This window comes from Phoenix dactylifera, chromosome 11, assembly GCF_009389715.1.
Source record: "Phoenix dactylifera cultivar Barhee BC4 chromosome 11, palm_55x_up_171113_PBpolish2nd_filt_p, whole genome shotgun sequence".
NCBI classification, from domain to species: Eukaryota; Viridiplantae; Streptophyta; class Magnoliopsida; order Arecales; family Arecaceae; genus Phoenix; species Phoenix dactylifera.
In genome coordinates, this window is record NC_052402.1 from 25,807,247 (window position 1) to 25,816,708 (window position 9,462).

Below are 9,462 nucleotides of genomic sequence, written 5' to 3' on the forward strand. Positions count from 1 at the left end.
ATGTTCATTTACGGCTAGCTTGGGGTCTCCCGTGGACAGGCATGTGGCTCGTGGCATTTGAATCATCCACAACAGCATCAGGCAGCAGACGATTCAGACTATTTGGCAACCTGAAATGCATGTAATTTATCCTCTGTTTATGACCAGTAAAGCTATGGAGCCAATCTCTGATGTCGAGAAAAAGGCATATAGCATCTATTTTTTGGTCATCGACATAAATAATTATTGTTATTATGATTATTACACGAATCGGTCATTTGATTGATCAAATGAGTGTACTCAACCATGATTATAGCTTTAATATTTTTACTATTATAGCACAAACTACTTGGACGGATGATGTACTCTCCGCTGATTTTGACTTTAAAGTTATTGTTAAATAGATGAAGATAGAGAGTTATTTAGTGTAGTGCACGGATACATCCAATAAAGTAAAAAAAAAAAAGCAAATCTTGGAGCGCTCTAGGCAACTCCCTTTCTCCAGGCCACAAGGTACTCTCGGAGTGACTAGCCACATATGAAGCTACCCAGTCCGCAACTCCATTTGCCTCTCTAAAAATGTGCTTGATCTGCAAGGCCACGCCACCACTCGACATAGCCCGAATGTCTCGAAATAGTTGGTGGCCCCTCCACTGGGGTTGGTACCATCATGAATCCATCCAATCACAATAGCTGAGTCTCCCTCGAGTATGACAGAGGAGGTCCGCAGCACTCGCCAAGCATGGCCTAGGCCGGCCTATGCCGCCCTGAGCTCTACTCTTGAGACTGAGGTATCAAAGATTTGGCAGCCTCTTGTATCCACCACCATGGAGTCCGAGCCTCGGATGACGAAGCCAGCACCACCCTTCTTGCCACCTTCAAGCATATATCCGTCAAAGTTGACTTTGAGAAAACTCGATCAAGAGTGGGGGCTTCCAGGTGAAAAACATCGTACGAGGCATTGCACGAGTAGAAAAAGAGCCTCAAGGGTCTTGAGCTTTCAAAGGTCCATTCGACAGGTCTACACAAGTAATCTCAGCTGCATGTACCCAAGCCTGCTCCACCACAATCCTCGAGGACGGGCAACTCTCGCCAAAGGTTCAGAATTTTTGGCCAGACAGATTTGGTAGGCAGTATAGGTCGCCTCTACGGCCGCCTGCCGCATCTTGGGGGCATCAGCCCATCAATGAACCGCCTGCAGGAAGGGTCCCAGATGGCTCCAAACATCTACGAAGTCTCACCAAGCCTCCAGGCCCGCTCGCATTGGAACAAGGCATGCTCCATGGTTTCAACCACATGGTAGTTCGAGCATTGGGGCTCGATACCCGGTCCCCTTCTACTCAGCTCAAGTCTCGTCGGCAGTCGCCCCCATGCTACTTTCTACAAGAACAGTGTCACCTGCAGGTGGAGACCGAATCCCCAGACCCAGGCATAGTCTAGCCTCGGCCCATGCTCCCACTGGAGGGCGCAAAAAACATCCCCCACCTGTACTCTAGCTCTATAGGATGTGCTCAAAACACTCACATCTTTGTAGGACGTGCTCAAAACCTTCACATCTAGGTCGGCACACTCCGGAACTGGATGCACTCAGCTAGATGCTCACCAAATAGCTGTCCGATCCTGCTAGCATCCCACTTCACCTCCTCTGGTCGAACCAGATTGCAAACCCGTAGTCCGTTCGCAACCTCGATGCTGATTATGGTCGGCCAAAGCCTCATCGGAAGTAAGTCTACCCAGGGGTCCTCCATCACGTCCACACTTTGTTTATCGCTGATCAGCCATCTGGAGTTTGCTAAGGGATCTTTTGCCACAGGTAGGAGCACCTCTGGCCACTCGGAGCCGCTCCTTCGGACCGTACCCGGCCATACCTCGTCGTCATCACCTGGCTCCAAAACTCCTGTAGCTCAAGAATGAGCCTCACCACATGACGAGCAATCAAAACCTCCTGCCTCTCTAGAAGGGACTGTACCCGTAAGTCTCTCTTGTAGATTGGCAAGTAGACCCTCTCCCAGGCCAATAGATGCACCCCCCGGCCGCCACCATGTGAGCCCCATAGAAAATTCTGAAGGAGCCGCTCAATTTCTATTAGTACAGTCTTCGGAATAATAGTGTTGGACATCAGGTGAATTGGCATGGAGCTCAAGATTGACTTGACTAGTGTCATGGATAGAGATGATGCCCTCCAGCCCTGTCGCTGGTCTTGGACTCGTTGCACCAACCTGGAGCACTCTAATACCCGCAACCTCCTCCATGAGATTGAAAACCCCAGATAGCTCCACGACTCCTCCTGCTCCCGCATCTCGAGGAGCATCCTGATCTCCTGCCTCACCCATAGCTCCGTCTTTGGACTGAAGCAAACTATGGACTTATGGAGGTTCATATGGAGGTTCACTCTCTGCTCCCAGGTCTCACAGTAGTCTGCCAAAATTTTCTTAAGGGCCAGCACATCCTTCGCCCTTGCCCTGAGTAGGAGGAGGCAATCATCTGCAAAGAGGAGATGAGAAATCGGTCGAGCACCAGCAGCTGGTGCATAGGCTTCCAGCTCTTGGTTCCGACAAGCTGCTCGAAGGGCACGGGAAAGCACATTAGCACAAATAATAAATAGGTACAAGGACAAGGGACAACCCTGGTGAAGCCCGATAGTGTACCGAAAAAGCGGCGACGACATCCCGTTGACCAAGATGGAGAAGACTGCTCCTTGAACACAACTCAGGACCCAAGCTATCCAAGTCTCATGGAATCCAAATGCCTCCAGCGCACGCTTGAGGAAGTCCCACCGAATCCTATCGTACGCCCTTTCCATATCCAGCTTGACTGCCATCAGACTCTTCCTTCTCGAAGCTCGTTGTAGGTCCCATATCATCTCCTAGGCAATAAGAACATTTTCAGAGTTGTTCTTTCCCCCTATGAACGCCTCCTGCTCACAGCAAATGATGTCTGGCAACAGAGGCTTCATCCTGCCCATCATGATCTTTGCCACTACCTTGTAGAGAGTGGTGCAAAGTGATGAGAGCACAAAAGTGCGACCTACATGTCACCTAAATTAGTATTATTGCTAACCGATAATGATAAATTCACTAGATTAATATTATATTTGGGTTTGGCACAGATTTTCATAAATCAGAGATAAAATGCACATTGAGTACAAATTTGAATTCAAATCGGGTCCGAGTCGGGTTCGGGTCCGAATCGGATCCATTTCTTTCGAGCCTTTGGAAAATAATTTTGGACAAATCTAAATTAACTATGAGGTGCTGGGTAACCCATGACTTGAAAGACTTGCAATAGACCTTCAGTCAGAACAAATGATCCCTGACGAACTGAGTCCGTCCGTTTACAAACCAAATTTCACATCACACTATTTGTTTTTTTTTTTATCTATATGACTGAACTTAGTGTCTCCCAGCTCCCATATCAGGAGGGCCAAAGATCGCACAACGCCCGCGCCTCCTTCAACCCGTGATCCAGAGATCGCATGCCAGCGCCCCCCCTCTTCCAGAACCGAGAGTCCCAGCATCACGCGTCCGTGAATGGCATCTCCAGTGGTCCCGAGTCCCTGTTTCGTCCGCATCCTTAGCATCCCAACTGCGTGCATCACCGCCCTCTCCTTCCTCCTGAGATCCCGTGCGAAAGAAGGGGAGAAAAAAGAATTCACCGCGTCCCCACCTCCCGGAATCCCTTGATGCAAGCCGTTCCCACCTTCCGCTCCCAGCATCTTTCCTCTTCCGCTCCATCCCGCGCGTCTCCTTCCTCCCGACGATCACGCTCTCAGCTCTTCCCGGATCGTAGCCGCATCCCGACCATCCGTGATTCCGCATCCTTCCCAGCAACCAAAGAAGGAAGTCCTCATTCGTGCCTTCCTTCCGTGCACCTCCGGCTTCAGCCCCCCTTCCAGCAAGACAGATCCCAAACCGGAATCCAAGCCGCAGATCCCTCTTCCGGATTCAAGCCGTTTGCATCCCCCTCTTGGCCCAAAGAAGGAAGCTCACAGCCTCCCAAATCAGCGACTCCCCTCACGCGTCCGTGATCTTCTCCTCCGCAATCGTAGCATCTCAGCTCTTCCGGCTTCAGCCCTTCCTCCGCATCGGAATCCCAGCCGTGATCCACTCCGTGACAGCTCGCCCGTGATCCCAGCGCTCGGATCTCGTCCGTGATCAACTCCTCCCCGCGTCCCCACCTTCCGATTCCAGGCCGTCCGCAGCTATAAGAGGAGAAGGAGGAAGAGGAAGGGGGGTGTGCTCGGTTGGGGTGGGAACCAAAGAAGGAGTCGGCTGGGTGTTGAGAAGAAGAAACAGAGCAAGGCTCTGTTCTTGGGAAGAAGAAAGGAATAAAGAAAGTATTTTATTTTGGGAGCTCCACCGTGGGAGAGAGAGGGAGAAGAAAAGTGACTTGTTCTACTTTCTTTTTCTTTATTTTATTTACAAAAGAGAAGGAGTATTAGGTCTAATCTCCATTGTTATTTGTAATCGATGTTATTTTTATCAAATCTATCATTTCTTTTTCATGCAATCCTTGTTCTAGGTTTAGTTTAATTTCTGTTTTCTTCATGCAATGGTTTAATTTTTCTTTTTATGCAATACATTAAATTTTTCTTTATGCAGTTTCTTCTTGTTTTCATCCATTTTTATTTATGCCAAAGCTTTTCTTGGATTAGTTAAAAATATAAATGCTCTTTAAATCTAAGTACATGTCTTTTTATTATTTTTAAATAAAAAAATAATTCTCCAGTAGACTAGAGAATTCATCATCATCCCCGATATAATGTTTTTCTTCTATTATTCAAAAATCGATTTTGAATCCGAGTGAACGTTCTAATTTTTATGCAACTCCAATCACCTCCCTGTGGATCGACCTCTTACAACCACTATTCTTCGAGTAGAACAGGTAAGAGTAAATTTAAATTTAACTTTTGTTCGTCGGTTCTAACAACGATCTGTTTAGCATATTTTTAGTTAGACAGGAATCGGACGAACAGAATTTTGGCGCCGTTGCCGGAGAGGCAAATCGAGAAGCAAGAACGATCACGAAGATCAAATCAAATTTTGGATGCCCGGAGTGAACGTACTCCGGTAGTAAGTTTTTATTTTTATTTTTATTAATTTTTCTTATTTTGATAATTTCTAGTTAATAATTTCGTAGTTATGAAATTCTGAAATTTGAAATTCGAAATTTAAAAAAAAAATAAAAAAATTAAAAAAAATTTTAATAAAAAATTTTAATAAAAAATTTTTTTTTCAAAAAATTCAAAAATTTTCTAAATTCAAAATTTGAATTCTGAGATTCGAAATTTGAAGTTTAAAAAGAAAACAATTTAATTAAAACAAAAAAAAATAATATAAAAAAAAATAAATAAAAAGAAAAAATTTTATTGATTGCTCATTTAATCAACACAACCTAATGACATTGCATAAACTTTAAAAAAAAAAAAATTTATTGATTATTTGTTGCATCAAGCATTGCATAAAATAATTTAAGGGCAAAACCCACTAAAAAGATAAGGTCAGGAAGTCATTACCTGTCCTTAGCCCAAAAATCACCACATTGCATACTTATCCTAAGCCAAATCAAATTAAAATCAAATTAGACGTTGGCCTTAGGGTTTTCGAGCTCAATTAGGCTCTTGGAAAGAAGCGGCTGAAAGCCACTCCAGTGAGAATTTAGTAATTGGTGATGTCTAGGAAAGTTTTACAACAGTGAGAACTGTTACGGGTATTGTGGTATCGGTGTATCCCTTCTGGCACCACCACACACCCCGGGACTTTCCTGGTCACTGATTACTGGATTGCTTAACTGGTAAGCTCAAGCTTAATCTGAAAGGGAGATTAGGAGCTGTCTAATCTAGGAGAGAATTTCAGGAACTTTTTAACCTGATACATCTCTGTGCAACTAGATTTAAGAAGCTACTAAACCTCACTTAGTTTTAAGATTAATAGGGTCAAATTGTTGTGTGGTGTTGGTTGTGGTCATCTGTGTCTAGCCCTTCTCTTCTTTTAGGACTTCGTTCATTGTAGAAGTCGAATCTAATTAAGTTGTGGAAAATGTATGCATGGTAGAAGGTCATTAAGGGATAAGTTAATCCCATTTGATCCTGAGATTGAAAGAACTTTTCATCACAACCTGCGAACTGTAAACCAACCGTCGATCTCTACAATGGGTGAACACATTAGAACCCTAAATAAATTGTTTGCACCCGCATCCGCTAGTCTCCCTACTTGCATAGTATTACCAATTAATAATGCAGCCCAATTCGAGATTCGGGCTGCAACAATAAACATGTTACCCAAGTTTCATGGGTTCGAGAGTGAACAACCCTACATTCATCTAAACAAATTTTTGACAATCTGTCAAACGTTTAGAAATCAAAACTTAGATGAAGAGGGTATTAAATTAAGGTTGTTTCCACTTTAGAGGATCGTGCTGCTGCATGGTTGTATTCCCTAGCTTCGAATTCCATCACATCATGGGAATAACTATCTAGGAAGTTCATGGCTAAGTTCTATCCCATGGTAAAAACTGAAAAAATTAAGGATGCAATCAGAACTTTTAGAGGAAAATCTGAGGAGGAATTTTCCCAACTTTGGGAAAGATTCCATGACTTGTTGGTCAAATGCCCACACCATGGGCTTGATAAGGCTGATCTGGTCCATTTCTTTTATAAAGGACTACCTCCAGCACATAGAAACATGATTGAGTCCATGCACAAGGGTAGGTTCATGAACCAAACCCCGGATCAAGCCTATGAATTTCTTGTTGACTTAGCCGAGAACGCCCAAAATTGGAGTAGCTATGGTGAGGAAGTAAATAGAGATGAGTCCGGGTCTAGAAAATCGGGTAATTATGAAATGAAAGCAGACCCAGAACTCAAAAATGTCATGTCCAATCTGGTGACTGGAATGAACAACTTAAGCAAAAAGTTTGATGCTTTCACTGTTTCCACTAGTCCGAGTTCATATAAAGAGTTAAATCCAATCATGAAAGTGGATCACGAGTCACATAGTTTATGTATCTTGTGTAATAGTTCTGAGCATCTAGTGGAGTGTTGTCCTAGTTTACCCAACATTAAGGCTGAGCAGGCAAATGCTCTTAACTCATATAGTGCCTTCAAGAAGCCCACTCCCAATTCATTCAGCCCAGTCTACCACCCTGATAATAGGTTCCACCCAAATTTTTCATACAAGCAAAATGAACCTATTCAGCATCAAGGTGGTCCACCAGGTTTTCAGAAGAATTTTCCTGGGATAGGTCCATCACAAATAAACCAATCATTGGCTCCACCTATTCCTACTTATAGGGCCCCTATCCCTCAGCAAACTACATCATTAGAAGCCATGATGGCTAACATGATGAAGCAGCAACAAGACTTCATCCAACAGCAACAACAGACCAACATAGCTCAAACCCAGACTAATCAATTCCATGCGCAAGCGATTGCAAAACTTGAGGTTAGTCTGAGCCAAATAGCTAACTCTCTAGGGGATAGGAAGAGAGGTGAATTGCCCAGTCAGCCAGTACCTAACCCTAGTAGACAACAGAATCAAGGGCCGAGAGGCCAGTTTCAGATTGATTCTAATGGAAACCCTACCCATGAAGTCCAGGCAATTACCACTTTACGGTCTGGCAAGCAAGTGGACAACAAAGTCCAACTTCCAGTGCAAGAAAAAGAAGAAAAGCATGAACCAAATCCCACCCAGAAAAAGGCACAAGAACAGGGAACACAAGGAATAGAGGAGAAACCAATAGAAACTTACACACCTAAGGCTCCCTTTCCTAGTAGACTACAAGACTCAAAGAAAAAATCTCAGTACGATGAAATCATGGAAGTCTTTAAAAATGTTCAAATAAATTTACCCTTCCTAGATGCCATCAGACAGATTCCCTCCTATACAAAATTCTTAAAAGACCTAACCACGGTGAAAAGGAAAACCAGTATTCCTAGGCAAGCTGTGATGGCGGCACAAGCCTCATCTCTTATTCAACAACAGATTGCCCCAAAATACAAGGACCCTGGTTGCCCCACTGTTGAAATTAAAATAGGAGAAACCATCATTCGGAGAGCCCTATTAGACTTAGGAGCAAGTGTGAACCTATTACCCTATTCTGTCTACACCGAACTAGGTTTGGGGGAATTAAAGTCCACAAATATTACCTTGTCATTAGCAGATAGGACTGTGAAGTATCCCAAAGGAATTGTAGAGGATGTGATTGTAAAAGTTAATGAATTCTACTACCCTGTGGATTTTGTAGTCCTTGAAACTGAACCAGTAAAAAATCCAGAAAGTCACATCCCGGTGATCCTAGGTAGACCATTTTTGGCCACTTCAAATGCTGTGATTAGTTGCCGAAATGGAATAATGACTCTAGCCTTTGGGAACATGACTGTCCAGCTCAATGTTTTTCATAGTAGTAGTCAGTCAACTGAGATGGACGATTTGGAAGAAATTCACATGATTGAGAATATAATTAGCAGTTCTTTTGAAGAGTCGAGTTATTCTGACCCATTAGAAAGATGTTTGGCTAATTTTGGTCAAGATTGTGAGTCAAGTCAAGAGGTTAATGCATTGTTAGATTCCGTTCCTGTGATGGATACTAGCAGATGGGCCACCAAGTTTGAATCATTGCCTATTTCGGAATCTCAGCTAGTGTCATCCAATGTCAAACCTCCACAACTAGAACTCAAAGACCTTCCCGAAAACTTGAAGTATGCATTTCTTGGGGAAAACAAGACCTTACCTGTTATAGTTGCATCGAATCTAACTAAAGAACAGGAAGAGAAGTTATTAAGTATCCTTCGGAAGAATCAGGAAGCTATCGGTTGGTCTATAGCTGATATTAAGGGGATTAGTCCTTCTGTGGTCCAATATAAAATCCATCTAGAAGAAGATGCAAAAATTTCTAGAGAACCACAAAGGCGACTTAATCCAATCATGAAGGACGTAGTTCGAGCCGAGGTCATCAAGCTGTTAGATGCAGGGATTATATATCCTATTTCTGATAGTCAGTGGGTAAGCCCAGTTCAAGTCGTACCTAAAAAGTCTGGCATCACTGTGGTGAAAAATGATCACAATGAGTTAGTCCCTACTCGAGTCCAAATGGGATGGCGAGTATGCATCGACTATAGGAAGCTTAACGCCATGACTAGGAAAGACCACTTCCCACTACCCTTCATTGATCAAATGTTAGAACGTCTAGCTGGCCACTCTCATTACTGTTTTCTTGATGGTTATTCTGGATATAACCAAGTACCAATTGCACGTGAGGATCAAGAGAAAACCACATTCACCTGTCCTTATGGTACTTTTGCCTATCGTCGCATGTCTTTTGGGTTATGTAATGCACCGGCTACATTCCAGCGGTGTATGATGAGTATTTTCTCCGACATGGTGGAGAAATTTTTAGAAGTTTTTATGGATGACTTTTCTGTATTCGGATCTAACTTTAATGAATGTTTGCATCACTTGACCCTTGTTGTAGAACGATGTAAAG